At 34.3% G+C, this 17,632-nt stretch overlaps 1 protein-coding gene across 1 annotated transcript in view; it reads right to left on the bottom strand.

Annotated features, from left to right (window-relative positions):
* ADGRB3 (adhesion G protein-coupled receptor B3) overlaps positions 1 to 17,632 on the bottom strand; it is a 1,326,607-nt gene that overhangs the window by 932,117 nt on the left and 376,858 nt on the right. The window lies entirely within an intron of this gene.

Below are 17,632 nucleotides of genomic sequence, written 5' to 3'. Positions count from 1 at the left end.
AGTTTAGGGTTTATTTTACAGGTAAGTATTTAGTTTTAAATAGGAATAATTTAGTTAATGATAGTAATTTTCTTTAGATTTATTTAAATTATATTTAAGTTAGGGGGTGTTAGGGTTAGACTTAGGTTTAGGGGTTAATAAATTTAGAATAGTGGCAACAACGTTGGGGGCAGTAGATTAGGGGTTAATAAAAATAATGTTGGTGTTGGCGATGTTGGGGGTAGCAGATTAGGGGTTAATAAGTATAATGTAGGTGGTGGCAATGTCCGGAGTGGCAGATTAGGGGTTAATCATTTTCTTTTAGTGTTTGCAATACGGGAGGGCCTCGGTTTAGGGGTTAATAGTAGTTTATTGGTGTTAGTGTACTTTTTAGCACTTTAGTTATAAGTTTTATGCTACGGCGTTGTAACTACTGACTTTAAAATGTGTTACGGATCTTGGAGGTAGAGGGTGTACTGCTCACTTTTTGGCCTCCCAATGCAGAATCGTAATACCAGCGCTATGGAAGTCCCATAGAAAAAAGGGTTTATGAAGTTTACGTAAGTTGTTTTGCGGTAAGGCCAAAGAAGTGTGCGGTGCCCCTAAACATGCAAGACTCGTAATAGCAGCGGTGGCGAAAAAGCAGCGCTAGGACCTGTTAACACTGCTTTTTCAGCCTAACGCACATCTCGTAATTTAGCCGTATGAGCGGTGATAATTTTATGATTACAAAAGCAGTATATTTTCCATGAAACCTTCCAATATTAATATGAATATGTATTTGCCAGAAAAAAATAGTACTAGTAGTTTTAACACATGGAAAAAGGAAACATAAGTTGACTAGCTTTATATATACATATCAAAAACGTTATTACCTATAACAAGAATGTGTGGAGATATTTAAATAAAAGAAATAAAATTGATCATGTATAAAATAGTTATGTATTATATAGTAATCTTTCAACATTTTAAGCAGTGGTGAAAATTAAGGGTTAGATTTTGCATAGAGTGCTATTTAGCATTTACGCATTAACATCACTATATGGAGGCTTTTTGTGTATACACATATTAACACATCAATTGCAGACTGTCTCAATGATTGCTTCTGTTCTGTTTTCACAAGAGATTGTGAAGATAGAATATCTACATTAAGGGATGCTACGAAAAATAGAAACAAGCTTAACAGTAATCTTTATACAGAGGATGAGGTTTTGTTAGCATTATCAAAAATAAATGTTAAAAAGGCAGTGCGTCCTGATAATATTCATCCAAGGGTTTTAAAATAACTTTGATCAGTGCTAACTGTCCCATTAACTGATCTGTTTAATCAGTCACTATTAACAGAAACTGTCCCAGATGATTGGAGAATAGCAGATCTAATACCTCTTCATAAAAAGGGCAGTAGAGAAGAATCTGGCAACTACAGGCCAGTTAGTTTAACTTCAGTAGTAGGGAAATTAATGAAAAGCCTCTTAAAAGAAAGAATTATGACTTACATAAAGACAAACAATTTAGAGGACCAAAATCAGCATGGTTTTACTTCAGGGAGATCATGTCAGACTAATCTAATTTACTTCTTTGATTATGTAACAAAATTATTAGACAAGGGTGGAGCAGTTGATGTAGCATATCTAGATTTCAGCAAAGCATTTGACACCGTCCCACACAATAAACTAATTCACAAACTGTATCTCCTTGGTCTAGATTAAAAAATTGTGAACTGGGTGTAATGTTGGCTTAAGGACAGAAAATAAAGTGTCTTAGTAAATGGAGTTCATTCAGCAGAGGAGGCTGTTACTAGTGGGGTTCCTCAGGGTTATCTGCAATATCAGCAAAGGGCTACAGGGGAAAGTATGTCTGCAGATAATACAAAAATTTGTAACAGAGTGGATGTTCCAGGGGGGTAGATAAAATGAGAAGTGATATACAACAATTGGAGGATTAGACAAACGACTGGGATCTAAAGTTTAACACAGCAAAGTGTAAAACAATGCATTTAGGGAAGAAAAATCCAAATGTTAATTATAGACTCAATGACACTTTACTGACTGTTACAGATGAGGAACAGGACTTGGGAATTATTATTTCAGATGATTTAAAACTTAGTAAATAGTAGTAATACAGCGAGTTAGGCTAGCAGAATGCTTGGATGTATTGGTAGAGGTATTTGCAGCAGAAATAGTAAGGTTCTTATGCCACTTTATAGATCATTAGTTAGGCCTCATCTTGAGTATTGTGTGCAGTTCTGGAGGCCATATCTTCAGAAGGATATTAACAAACTGGAATCTGTGCAAAGGAGGGCTACCAAAATGGTACATGGTCTAAAAAATAAAACTTACCAGGATAGCCTCAATTACCTAAATATGTATAGCTTAGAAGAGAGAAGGGAAAGAGGGGATATGATAGCAACTTTCAAGTACGTTAAAGGGCTTAGTAAAACTGAAATGGAAAATTCAAGAACAGTGTAAATATGAGCTGAGCTTTCTGAGTATTCCAAGATCCAAAGGATTGTTTTACCCAAAATGATATATATATATATATATATATATATATATATATATATATATATATATATATAATTATAAAGTGGTGTTTAGATAAAAATTGGGGATTATATCAAGTCGTATGTATCACAACAAAATGCTATCCATCTCATACATTTATGCCCAAATATTGACAACACCATCAGAGTTAGAGTGTCTGTTAAATAAAATTTAAATCTATGCCTCAGTGGATATATTCAACAATGTATATCGATAGGCCAAAATAAATTACTTTGGTTGAATGTAATTTTAGAAAAATTCTGATTATAACAAAAATATAAAGAGCATATGGTCATAAATAAGTTGTACGTGCTGTGTGTATATTGCACACTGTGTATAAGTTGCACATTCATATACTTTGATGCTCTGTCTGACAGAATTCTTCTGTTGATATAAGTTTTTAAAGCACAATACTGTATGTTACAAAGATACATTGTTTCAGCTATTCAGCTGTGTGTTATAGTGAGCTTAATAATTTAAAGTAAGATACCTATATTCTAGCTCACTTATGCTTGGGATGTTGAGGTATCAATCTAACGTTTCACATCAAGAAAGTGCCTCTATCAAGTACAATGTGCTTTTACATATATACAGTCAAAGTTCCGCTCAGAAAATATAATAAAAAGCTAGGAGTTGTCAATTGAGTTACTGTAAATGAGAGTTACTCCTATACAATTAATATTGACTAAGAGAGCATTAGTTCAGAGTGAGCTGACCATGCTGTGTGTATATTGCACACTACATCAGTCAGTGCCAGATTATTTGTACACTAAAGATGTAAATTCCCCCATAAATATTAGTTATAAGCGTTATTGTCGTAATTGTAACTGTGTATCACAGGCTCGTTAATGAAATATTAGTAAACGAGTTCAGCAATTTTACAATATTACGAGCGCTAAAATTCCAGTGCTTGAAAATGTCTGCTTATAGTGTGTTGTATATTTTTTTACCATACGGCATCGACCAGCTGAATACCATATTTAGTGGTTACTATATGCAGTTAATATAGGTTTGATTAAATAGTTACTGCCTAATAGTAAAGCCACTTAGTTAAAATAGCAATGATTAGTCAAGTGCTGTGTTCAATGGCTGATATATGCGGACAGTATTACTTAAATAAATAGCTTCTCTAAAAGTTAAGTTTTAACCACTATTCTTACAAAAACTAAAAAGAGCCCCTACTCTGAAAGTACTCCTTAACGCGCTTCGCCCTACTGGGCTTTTTCAAAGGCAGCAAGCCGCCGTGTTTTCGGGAATTTAAAGCCGGTATATACCGGAAGTCTTGCCTATCTGGCGTTCTAATTGGTTGTTAGTTGTTAATGTTATTATGAGTGTAACTATACTTTGTAATGTATTTTTGATGTGTTTTGTGCAACTATTTTGTTTTGCAAAACAGCTAACCAGAGCTCTGAAGTCGCAGTAATCTTTCTAGCATAAATTGTGAATGTGTTTAAGCGATTACATTTACTTTCATTTTGTAATACCAGCGGTAAGCTCAACGAGTGCAAACACCCACAATAAAACTTTTATCGCTTGTGCGCAAATGTTTGAGCACCACTTGTAATCTGGCCCTTTATAAGTTAATATTAAAGAATAAAAATAAATACATGTAGGGTATATTCAGAACTCATCATTAGGGATAGATTTCTCACTAAAGAACCCAATGATAAAAGGATTGTCACAATAGCACTGATGTAAAAGTATTTACATCTCAGTCAAGGTCCAATTATAAAAAGGATCACAAGGTCTGCAGAGAAATGGTCAGCTCCAGCTGAGCAAAAGGTTATAAAATTGCAGGTTGATCCTTACTGTACAGATAAGTGGTGATGTGCCTTTCATAGGAAAGTATAGGGCTTGTTCCTTTGAACATTCAGAGGCCAGTTAACATGAATCTCAGCAGTGTGGAGGGGATATATTTTGAAAACATTTTTACACAACATTTAGGGGTAGATTTAACAAGCAGCGGATCTTAAGACCGCTGCTCCTTAACTTGTCCGCCGCCTTTCAGGATGATTGACACCCCCTGCTGGTGGCCGATTGGCCTAGAATGTGCAGGGGCAGCATTGCTCAAGCATTTTACAAGGAATACTTGAGCAATGTTAAATGCCGGCAGCGTATGCTGTCAGCATTTAGAAATGTCAGGCGCATATGATTCGCTACATCGAATCATGTCCACCTGACAATGGTAAATCTACCCTATGGAGTGTGTTCTTAAATACAAAAAAAGTTATAGAAAAAGTTTCACAGTAAATGCAGTATATTTCTTACCAATTGTTCATCTCGCCACCGAAAAGTTAGATAGACAGGTATGCATGAAAATGTTCACCAAAGCTAGCGTGTATAGTTTAGAATATTAGAAAATATCCGCAAAGTTTTCCCATTGCTATACACTTCATTGAAATTCTTACCTATTCTCTATGTATGTAATGATGACTGTTACTAAAGAACAAAAATAAACCTGAATAATAAACCTAAATGATCGGCGGTGTTGTTGTTATATTTTACATATGTATACTGCATTTTATATGTACATATTAAAATGTTAAATCATTTATTATGTATTTTAACTGTTTGTTATTTAAATAAATGTTTTTGCTTTTTTTGTTTGTTTGTTTTTTAATTTTGGTATATTTTTCTTTTTAGGAACAAGATGTTTTGTATGGGTATTCATATCCTGCTGAAGTCAGTAGCCCCGTATTTTTCTTTTTACACTAGTGCATTTTAAAAACATTGTACTATGTAATATGTTTTTAAAGAAGATGGCATTTTTGGCATTGTATTTGCAGCCACAATGATTGTATAACTTTCAAGTTTACACTGTACTGAATTAATTTATTTTTAATATCACAGTCTCACTGTAACAAATGTATTATAAAAATTAAATATATTTGGTACAGTCTATTAATATTATGGGCTCTTCTACTCCCTTATTTTGGTTCATTTTCTTATCTTCTTGACTCTTCCTCGATTACAGAAAAATAGTGATCAGCAAGTACAAGTGAAGTACAAAAATTCAAATGGTAAGGGTGTGTAAAGATCACTAGAGTGCAATCCTTACAAATTAAATTTTTGTGCTCATATTACAAATCCAAAGTCTTTTTATATATCTTTAGCGTTAGTCAAGTGAACACTAACATCTGCATGTTGGATAGAGTAGGTGCATTTATTCCCTTTCATAGTAAACTTCTATGGGGCACCCTGTAAAATAAATTATGGATAATGCTTGGTCACTAAACCAATGGAGGTAAAAAAAATCTGCTCAAGTAGAGGACTATACTATTTCAATAAAACTTAAAGGGCCATGATACCCGAATGTTGAAACACTTGAAAGTAATGCAGCATAGCTGTAAAAAGCTGACTAGAAAATATCACCTGAACATCTCTATGTAAAAAAGAAAGATATTTTACCTCAAAAGTTCCTCAGTAGCCACATCCCATTGTAAAGGACTTCTAAGCAGCAAATCAGTATGTCTGTCCTGGGACAGCTAAGGGGTTGAGTCTTGTGCACTCTCATGTCATTTCCCTATTCAGTTTAAAGGGAGTTTAAAAAACTCAAAAGTTTAAAACTTAAAAGTCAAATCTCATGAGATCACAGTAAAAGAGTTCATGACCTCAGCACTGTTGATGCTGATTGGCTGCTGTTCATTTCTTCATTACCTGCAGCTGGACAGCAGGTGAAGTATAATTTTTTACACAGAACTTACTCTGCTGAGCTGAAGAAATTGTGAGGTAAAATATCTTCCTTTTTTACATAGAGATGCTCAGGTGATATTTTCCTGTCAGCTTTTTACAGTTATACTGCATCAGTTTCCAGTGATTTAGCATATGAGTATTATGTCCCTTTAAGCCCAAAATACTGAACACATTTACACACATACACCTTTGACCCATTCAACTTTGACCCGTTCTCAGTTCCACCCCCTTGTCATATGTCATATCGATTTAATTCTGCAGCAAAACCATCTTTTCCTTATTAAACTCTTGTTTCCTAAGCATTAAGTCTAAATATAACGTAAATAGTTTATTTCCATAGCATTTTCATGTGTTTGTAATGCAAAGTAGAAAAAGATAATAAACTACAATTTTCAAAAAGTGCTACATTTTGCAGCAGTATTTTGGATTGCGCTTGAGTATAACACTTAACTTAACCACTTGTAACACAAGCACATTGAGCTTGCTAATACTGCTCTCTCTGCACTATCCATTATAAGTAAAAAAAACATTTCAATTGCATCAAAATGCTTTCATTGACATTTTAGCCATTCACTTGTAATTTCAGATTGTATATTATTCTACTAACATCATACCTAACTCTATCACTTATCCTAAATCTTGATTTTACCTAAAACCTTACTGAGCATGTAATGGTTTGACAATGTAGTCATATTCCTTTTATCCAAAAAAAGTGTTTTGTATAATGTATTAAAGTGTATAGGTTTCTAAACATGTGTGTTCCTGTACTGCATTAACCTTCATTTTCTTCTGACATTGCAGAGACATGTCCTCCTGCACCAGTATAGCTGTTGCAATTTTATTTTTCAAACAACTGATATTTAATTTTATATATATAATATATATATATATATATATATATATATATATATATATATATATTATATATTCTTTTTTTTTATTTCTTTGAGTCTAATCTAAAAAAAAATGTAGGTTTTGCTTCAGTGACTAGACAATTGCTATCCTGTGCAATCTTTGTAGACGATGACACAATCAAATGTTAAGTTTCCGATCAATATGAAAAGAAGGTCAATAGCTATGTCCCTTGAACTAGCTTTAGGTTCATAACCATTTTGTTTTATTATCTCTAAATAATATAGATCAGATTATATATATGAAACTAAACTAAATTACAACCTTCTGCAAAAAATATAAAATGATATATAAATACTTATATATATACTAAGAAGCCAAAAGCATGTAGAAACTACTATTGAGTTCAGTGTTTCAGCCACACAGAACTGTGCTTTGGGAGCTTCATGAAATGGGTTTCCTTTTCTGAGCAGCTGTATACAAGCCTTACATCAACATGCACAATGAAATCATTAACTGGAGTCATGCAAAGCATGCTCCCAATGGACTAGGTGAACTATGGAGCAATGGAAACAGGTTCTCTGAAGTGATGAATTGCACTTCAGTAATGGTAGTCAGTTGGAAGAATTTGGGTGTGTTAGATGCCTGCAGAGCACTACTTTCCAAGTAGTAGGATCGAGATGATTTCAGTCCACCACTTAAAATGTGGAGGAGAAGTTATGGAGCAGTGGTCCTTTTGACCAGAAATGAGAGATTTAGGCAAATAAATGTTTACATGAATCTGCAGATAGGAATGGTTAGGTCAGAATGGACATCAATATATGCAGACCTACTCTGGCAGTCTTTCCATATGATCTTCACACAAAAAGAACCCAAAAATAGGTGGCATACAGTTTAGTTAGCTGAGCTGGACCCTTATTAAACTATTCCCTACCTGCCTCGATGAAATAAAAGATGACCTGGGTCTCCTATTCAAGGTGTCACACAGCCCATGTCTGGTTTAGACCAGCGCATGTAAGAACTTTAAAACAACATCAGCGGTGTTGAACGGACATGGCAAATCTAAAATGACATTCTGAGCCACATATAATTATTACAATTATACAGAAAGCTTAAAATATGTTCAACTAAAGTTTTTCCTAAGAAAGCTGAGATGAACTTATGGCTCACAAGTAATACCGCAAGATGTATAAACTATAGACTCATGTCCAGGTAGCAAACGTAGAGCAAGTGGAGGCTGCAAATATATAATACTATAGGGAAGTAACAGTGTGCTGCTGAAACAAACAAACAACACTATCTCTTAACATAAGTATTAAAGTTCTGGCAGGTTATAGTGTTCATCTGCAAACCTCAGTTCAGATTATCAAAATAAGCCCCCCGGATCAAAAAGCTAGCACAAGAAAGCTAAACTCCGCCATTCGATTCCATTCTGTACCAATTGGGGTTATGATGCGTAGAGAGGGGCTTCTCATCCATAGCCATATCTTTTTCTGTGTTGTGTACTGCACTACAAGCTGGACTTCACCCAGGGTTGGTTCTCACAGATTGTCCCCTTTCAAGCCACAGTGCTCCAGTAGTTCCGGATAGGGCATTAAGTTCTGACTCTGAGGTCCTGTATGCGGGTGAGTCACCTCTAGGCTGGTGAATGAGGTTCGAGTACCAATCTTGGCCTCAATCACCTCTCTTGCGGTCGACTGTCTAGCATTGAAAAATATTTTTGGCACTCTCAAGCCTGGAGAGTTATCTGGAAAGTTGTCCACAGCTAAGGGGTTAGGTACTGGGCCCTTCAAGTGACAGTTCTGATCTGTCTGAGCTGGAGTCTGAACCTGGGGCAAGGGATCCGGTGAGCTTGGGGTGAGCCCTTGGGTACTTGTATCTTGGTCAGATGTCTCAGGTGAGGCTCTTGGCATCATATGTCGAGATCCAATTTGCTTAAATAGTGCACACAGGCTACCCCATTCAGCCAACCAAGTTTGCAGTAGCTTCTCATGGTGTTTGTTCAGCAAGTAGGTCACAGCCTTGAGTAGTGAATTAATATTTAGGCGCATCTTTAGTAGGTGCGTGTGTGGCCTGTAGTATTACCGGGGGAGGGGGGGTGTTTAGAGACTCTCAGTGATCTCAGTGAAGAGCTTGCCTTAGGCCTCAACGCTGCAGATTGTTTTGCAGAGGTGGAATACTAATTAAAAATATATTTTCCAAATCAGATGGACCTGTGGAATCTGTATATTAGGATGATATAGCTGGATGATCATTCATTTCACTGGTAATAGGCAGATTACCAGTGATCCACACAGAGCTACCAATATTGCTACCATTTATGGTGCTGCCCAGAGACACACGCTCATTGAATTCTTTTTATTTCTAAATTACCATGTAAAAGACCATCTCCTGAGGAGTACAGAAAGCCCCAAATTCCTAGCCAAAAGAAAATGTGTGTGTATGTGAGTGTTTCAATGTATTTATTTTACACACATAACTCATAAATACAAACACAGATAAAGCACACATACAACACTAATTGACATGTATGACATACAAATGCACACAATTTTTTACTCAAGCGCATGCCCTTTATTGTTTGTATTTGGTTTGATTGCAGTATGAGTTAAGGAGGAAAAAGATAGACGAGAAGCTGTAAGATTCTAATGGGAGTAAAAGGTTAAAAGAGAAGGGAAGGGAGAGGGGAAGGGTGATAGGGAAGGGGAGTGAGCCCTTGATGAAAAAGGAAACGTAAATAAATGGACAGAATTAGAAAATAAAGAACTTTTAATGTATGGAGTGTGTTTAAGTGAATGAGGGGGAGGTATATTTAATTAGAGAGTTAGGAGAGAATGCACTGTTTTGGCAGTAGCACAAAAAGAAAATACACATTTAACAAAAAAAAAACAAAATTTATTGAAAATGATGCCTCTGGGGCTGATTCATAAACAGAGGATAAGCCAGGACTGCAGCAGATCGGAAGTCATGATTCAAGTATACCCTATAAGCTATGCATAGTGCTCTAGATTAAGCCATGAAAATAAAAGACCTAATACAAGGTGTTATAAAACTCTGAAAAATATTTGCTGTGCTTGTGGTGAGAAATACAAATGTATTATGAATAGTTCTCCGGTGAAAATCATCTTCAATGAGTGAAAAAAAAGGTAATGCAACTTTTTTTAAAGGTGGCCATCATAGTACTTTCAGAGGATGAGGATACAATCAGGAATCCTGTTGAGTAAAACATAGAAGAGAAACAAAGTAGATGAGATTGCCTTCATGTTTCCTTTCATAGTAACAAAGCAAGAAATATGATAAATAATCAAATGTTAAATGTACCTTTTTTTATGCAGATGAAGTATTCCATATTACATCCAGGGTTCCTGTGGGTAAACAACAGAGCAATGCGAGTTAAAAGAGTCAAACTACAGAGTCCTTACCACATACACATGCAGGTCAGTCAGGGATTATTACTTCATTGTTAAATCAACAGACACAGCAATGGGACATTTAATGTGTCAAAACAGGTGATTAACATATTCAATAAATGTTAATTTATAAGTCACATGGACTTTCTCTTACCTAGATAAGAATATGGTCTCCCTGTAAATAACCCCCCCCCCCCCATTCTATATTTGACACTGAAGAAAATATAGGTGTTAGGCAACAACTACACATACCATCTCCTGAGTTTGAACACATGAACAATTTTTTCTCATGATGTTGTGAGTCTCCATAAAACACAATTGTAAACTTATCACATTTAAGTGCTTTGCTTACCTTTATTTAAATATGCCACTTGGGAAACAGAGAGAATGGATCACGATTTAAAAAATATATATAAATTCCAAGCTTGCATTTTTACGATCAGATATATCTGATTTAGCCAATGTGTTAACAAGTGTTTGCTAATTATACCGGCAGAAGTAAATTCTAAAGTCCTGCAGCATACCCAGCTCCCCTCTAGTTAAATGAGGCTCAGCAGATGAACACCTATTAAAGAGTTTGTGAGGAAAGTAAAAATAATATGGTTAATTTACAATAAATACTTATAATAATACATACAGTCCTCAAAGATACTTGTTTGTACATGTATCTCTTCAGGCACCTATCCTGTTTGTGGAGTGATATACAGATACAAAGGCATTTTCAAACTTGTATTTAAAAATAAAGCTGATCTTACATTCATATGTGTTCTTAAAAATAATTAATTAACACATGGGAAACTGATATTTTCAGTTTGTTTATTGTATGTATACAGTTTATATATGGCTTTATCTTCATGCATATCTTAACTGAACTACTCATTCTTAACTGGGTGATGTTGTTATAAGATGTGATATGAAAATCCTCAAATATGATATATAGACATATGAAAGAATATACCATGTAACTATGCCAGGTAATATGACAGTGCAAATAAATATGATTAACTAAGGCAAAATTGTACTGCACTACAAATGTCGTATTGTTAATAATTGCTATGTGTAAATAGATTTTTTTTTTTATTTCTGTTTTCATATGTGCATGTTGTTAAAGGGTCAATATCTGCTTAGCATATAAATAAAGGAGTATTGAGCTAATACATAGTTTGCCAGAAAAAAATATAATTCTGAGTTAACCCTGTATGGTCATACCATCCAGACAATGCAATACTGCCGGGTTCACTGAAAAACAAAATACATTTATACAAGAAGGTGTGAGTTACTACAAAAGTTGCACACAAAAGTTCATGCAAAAAAATTCACACGAAACTAAAACACAAGTACTTACCCCAAGAAATAAAAAAACCATCCTGGAAAGAAAATAATTCATCAGCCTTGAATCTGTCAGGGGAAGAGTGACAATTTATGGTTCCTATGAAATTCATAAAAGTCCTTTTTCACATATTGCACCATCCCTTACAAGCTGAAGGAAAGAAAATACGCCTTTTGCAGTCCCAAGAAAAAAATACCGGTAAAAAGTCAAGTACCTTGATAAGGATGGACTAAGCCATTCTGTTGACAAGCCCTTGGATGACTTCAAGCAACCAGAGGCTAAAAAGTATATGAAAGCCAACATAAAATTCAGATAGAGACTATCTTAAGTTGAGATATCGGGCACCATTTATCAATCTGTGGATGCAGCATAGGAGCGCCTTCAGTGCAGGCTTGCATGAGTTAAGTAACAGTGGTCATCAGACAGCCGTTTCATAAACTTTATACCAGAGTGGCCTGGAATTTAAGATGGCACAAAACATTTAGGGCTCCATGTACTAAGCAGTCAGCGAGCTACCCGCAACAAATCTCGCGTCAAAATTCGCAAAATGATATGTACAAAGCCGTCAATTTTGTTAAAACTCGCATCTTTAAAATTGCGAGCGTACTTATCCGCCAAACCTCGCTACCGCTCCATTTTTCACTGTAATTAGACACATTTGACCACCAACTCGCCAAAAACGAATGTACTAAAAAATCTATTTGTCCGCTCGCTACAATTTCCGCTCCCACCTCGTTATTTTTGCCTCGCCACCTTTTAGGTGGCGGGCAAGGTACAAAACAATAGGAAAGTCAATCTAGACGCCAGTCTAGACATATATAAAAGGCAGTAATATCAGCATTGTACTTACAGCATAACTGGCGTCTAATTTGTCTCTCATTTCCATGTACATAAATTGCGCCCAATTTGTCGACTGTAATTAAAGAGTAATCTATATTTTAAATTTGTATTGTATAGTTGTCAATCTTTATAATTATTTTTATATTAATATTTATATATTATCAGATCCAGATGAAGCCATATCCAAATTGTAAATAAATATTACAAAAATAACGCTCTGTTATCACTCTTCAAAAATTTTTGAACAATAATAAAGTTATTTAGATAAGTTGAACTTTTATAGGAGCAAAATTCTATTCCCGTGACTACTATGATGTTCGTGACACCTTGCATGTCACGTGTTAACAATTGGCCAGACAATTCAACTGAAAGTTAAGTACATCAGCTTAGTCGCGGCGAGCAAGGCGTCAAATTTATCAACAATCCGCAACTGCTCGCGGCGGGCTAGACTTGTCTATTTATTGGGGGAATATTAGTACATAGCGACAGCGGACACCATTTCGCCCGCGGCGAGTAACGGCGAGTTTATCCGCGTCTACAATGACGGATGAATTGACGGCTTAGTACATGGAGCCCTTAGCCCACAGTAGCATTTATTAGTGTTATAATTAAATATTTTCTTAGTAATCGACTGTTTTTTTTAGGATTTTAATTTCTCGCAATGAAAAACAGGCTAATTTTAATCACTCTGCACATAATAAATCCATTTTCCTGTGGTACAAAAAATAGATTACCTGATTCTGATTAAGGCAGGACATTTCCACTGGTCCGGGACTGGCAAAAAATTGCCATGGACAATGAAGAAACCTGACTTTTGTCTACGTTTAAAACTGAGTAACTTTTAACTAGTAACTTTTTCACTCTAGACTAGAAACTTATATAGCCATACATACAATAGTCTATGAATCAAACAAACTTTATTGATGGAGTACAAAATTATTCCAAAACATACTGATAATAAATTATGCAGCTGAAAGTATGCTTGATTTAAATGAAAGAAAGTTAATATTCCATCAGCTGGTAAAGAACATTTCAGCTGATGAAGCACTATGAGTTAAAATAGATCAGATGTATGTGACATCATTTTTCTCATAAAGTGAGATGACAGACATATAATTTAGCACAGTATCATGAAGAATTGTAATATATCTATATCAGTTTTATTCTTGTAAATAGGTTAACATAAAAATACGATTTGTTATGTAAAATCCAAGAGGTTCTCAAAAATCCTGATATTGTACTTCCTATCAGTAAAGGTTAACAACTGTATTTAAAGAAATAATCTAGTTAAATTAAATAATTGTAAAAACAGGTATAGTGATAAAAACTGATATCCTCCTTGAATATGTCTTAATTGTATCCTTTAAAAACATCCTTGTTATTTAAATACTCTTAGTAACAATAACATCCCAGGCATTTTTTTCTTGCATATCACTCTCCTAAGCATCAGCATTTTCTAATCTCCTTCCTTTCAAACAGCCTGGACATTAATTACTTTGAAAGCCAAGGTTATTTTAAATTTAATTCACATAGACCCAGCTTTCTAACTTAACAAGAAAGAAAACTTACGACAGCAGAATTGAAAATCTTTCCAACTATTAGGACAAAAGGAGTACTGAGGAAAATAGATGTCAGAAAAAGATCAAAGTAAATTTAGTGAAATAAAATGTTTGAATCAAAACGAAACAATAGGAAACTGATGCATGGATCGTTTAAGTTACCTTGATTTAAAAAAGGTTAGGCTCTCCTCTTTTATTCCCAGTCACTAATGGATAGATTATGACATATATTTACTTATTATCCTCATTCCTGTAAACATAATTATTTGCAGAATAATTGCCTCTTTGTAAACAACAAATCTACTCAACTATAGACCGTATTTGTCTTGGTCAATAGGGGCTGTTTATCAAGCTCAATTTTCCACACAGTTGCTCCTGGCCATATTCATTAATTATGTATTGTATGTTGAAGCACAACTTAGTTAAAAATATGCAATTTTCAGCAGTCAGCAACATTTGGTTTAAATCTATGCACAACAATATAGTTTGTATTGTTACTTGTGAAACATTATGAGTTTATCAATACTAAGGAAAGAAAATGGTTACTTTTTTAGGATTTTTTTTCTATTTTAATAGCAGTTCTATGGATATAAACTTTCAGCTAGATTAACCAACATTCTATGTAGGTAATTACCTGTAATGTAGATATATGTAATACATGTAAACATTTATTCACACAAAGATGTTGCAACTCACTTTTGTCAAGTATGTGTTGCCTTTAAATAATGATTAATAAACTATGGCTTACAAGTTTTCAAGGATGGGAAAAAAAGAAGAGATATTATTTCCCAACAACATGTAGAGATAAAAGTCAATACATAATCAGTCCTGGTAGCATACAGGTAAATTTTTAAGTAAGCAGAGAAAGTTCAATGGTAAGCCTGATTGTTAGATATGTAGAATATTTTTTTTAGAATAAAGGCACAATAAAGAGGTTCTTGCTTTAATACAAATTAGCAAATTACCAGGGAAGATAAACAGTCAAGAAAGAGACTGATAATAACATCTTCTATAATTGACATACTCTACTTCTTTTGGATGAGTTTTATTATTGCATATTGGGAATAGTTTTTTTTTAGATACTTTGCATATAAAGGTCCATGTTCATAAGGGGAAACCTTTAAGAATATTTCATAAAGGTCTATGGGGCCAATTCATCAAGCTCGGAATGGAGCTTGATGCAGCTCTTTTCGCGCAAGCCTTCAGGCTCGCCGGAAACATGAATTAAGAAGCAGCGGTCTTAAGACCGCTGCTCCTTAACTCATCCGCCGACTCTGAGGCTGCGGACAGCAATCCACCGGATCGAATGTGATCGGGTTAATTGACACCCCTTGCACGATTCTGCAGGGGGGGCATTGCACAAACAGTTCACCAGAACTGCTTGTGCAATGATAAAAACCGACAGCGTATGCTATCGACATTTATCGGTGTACGACGGACATGATCGCTACAGCGGATCATATCCGCCTGCACTTTCATAAATCGGCCCCTATGTGTAGGGTACAGTAAACAACTCAATTTCTATGGATCTATAAGACACATAGTTATGCTTTGAGGAAATGCATAAACTCGGTCAAGTAGGGTACTTAATGCCCCACTCTTACATAACTTAAGACTGTTGAACATGAAGACTTTTTTGCTTTCCCTGGAATAAAGAGGAATTTGTACATGGAAAACACATCTTTTTTTGAGTTGATTAATTAATTTCATATTCTGCTTGAGTTCAGAATAGAATTTGTGTGTTTTGGTGGCAGCCTTTGTATATGAATTGGAGCATGTGCTTTGACAGTGTAATACTCACTAAGTTGATATCCATGTCACCTACAACATATAGACAGAGCAAACACACATATATTAAAACTATAATTAAAATAAAGATTTCAAGCTGTTGTTTTGTTATATATTATCTGAACTACAACAGTATTTGTTTTTTGTCATTTGGCTGCAAGTGAAAATATGCAGCACACTTCCTAAGCCATTGCTTTACTTTAAAACACAAAGAAATGATGAATTCCGTTGCTTCAGTACCAAAGGGAATTACAGTAATTATTTCTATGTATTGCTTCTCATGCTGACTTTAATAGGAAATAGAAGTAAAACAATTTAACTTTTATGATTCAAATAGAACATACAATTAAAAAAACTTATCAATCTACTTTATTATGAAATGTACTTCTTTATCTTGCTAACCCTTGTTGAATCATGGCTCATTTTAATATGAGCATATCTACATAAGCTCAAAAGCATCCATATGCCGGAAGCCCTATATGACAGCTATGTCTGCAATGATTGTAGGAAAGTTATAAAGTTGCAGATTCCTAAACCTATCTAGATATTCTGTCTTGAAAATAAGCTGTTTCAACAAAGAAAAATAGGTAAGTTTAATAACAGAATAAACTGGATTTTTATTTAATTGTACACTCTATCTGAAATATTAAGTTTAGTTTTAACTTCTAAATCCGTTTAAAAACAATCCATACATACATAATGTCCAAACATATTATAATTAGTACTGGCTTATTTTAAATACAGTAAATAACACTAAAAGTGATGATAAAAAAAACAATTATTTACACACACACACACATATATATATATATATATACAGTATATGTTTGTAGAAGATAGAAAATAATCTATCAAATTATTTGTTATTGATTGGTTAATCTTGAGATATATTACAGCTTTTTTAAAAAGCAAATATAGTCCACAATCCATATGCTTCCTCACCAATCAGAGATTTCCATATCTATATTTAATTTAATTTTATAGGTTCTTCCATTTATATGTTAAAATGTTTTTTTATCTATGGCCATATGTTTATCATTATTACCAATAGTTTCCTTACACTAATAAAATAGCTCTCATTTATACAACAATAGTTTAACTATTAAGATACCTTTACTATCCGTTCACTTGAAAAGATAATTTACATTTATTTTCTCTCTTTTTTTTAAGACAGCTAAACAAAATATATACAAAGGGTAATTTACCTATCTAGGGTATAGCTAACATCTTACCTTTAGAAAAGAAAGTTATTGTCATGCCTTATTTTATAGAGTGATGCAAATGGAGGAGACTTTAAGCACTCTTTAGAAAATAATGCAAATTGCCCTAGGATTTCCCAACGGCATAACCAAGGCTTGGGTTTGAAAGCTAGAGAGTGCTAAATAAAATGCATATATATGAGTTATTAAGCTACTAAAGAAACATTATAGACCCATGAGGCAAAAGTTACATATTTATAATTTCCTGTCTTTACAATTAGCAATAAGTGTTAATCAACGCCTAAAATGTTAAATATAACACGACAAGTAGAAGGGTACTGTTGACTAAAGTGATGCATACGGCTGCACCAGGAAACATCTAGGCAGTTACTCAATTTTATAATCATCAATGATTATGCAAAAGCTTCCTGCTGTAAAA

The sequence above is a fragment of the Bombina bombina genome, chromosome 4 (assembly GCF_027579735.1).
Source record: "Bombina bombina isolate aBomBom1 chromosome 4, aBomBom1.pri, whole genome shotgun sequence".
NCBI lineage: Eukaryota > Metazoa > Chordata > Amphibia > Anura > Bombinatoridae > Bombina > Bombina bombina.
Note: the sequence above shows the minus strand (reverse complement) of the source record. Positions and strands in the feature narration are given on the sequence as shown.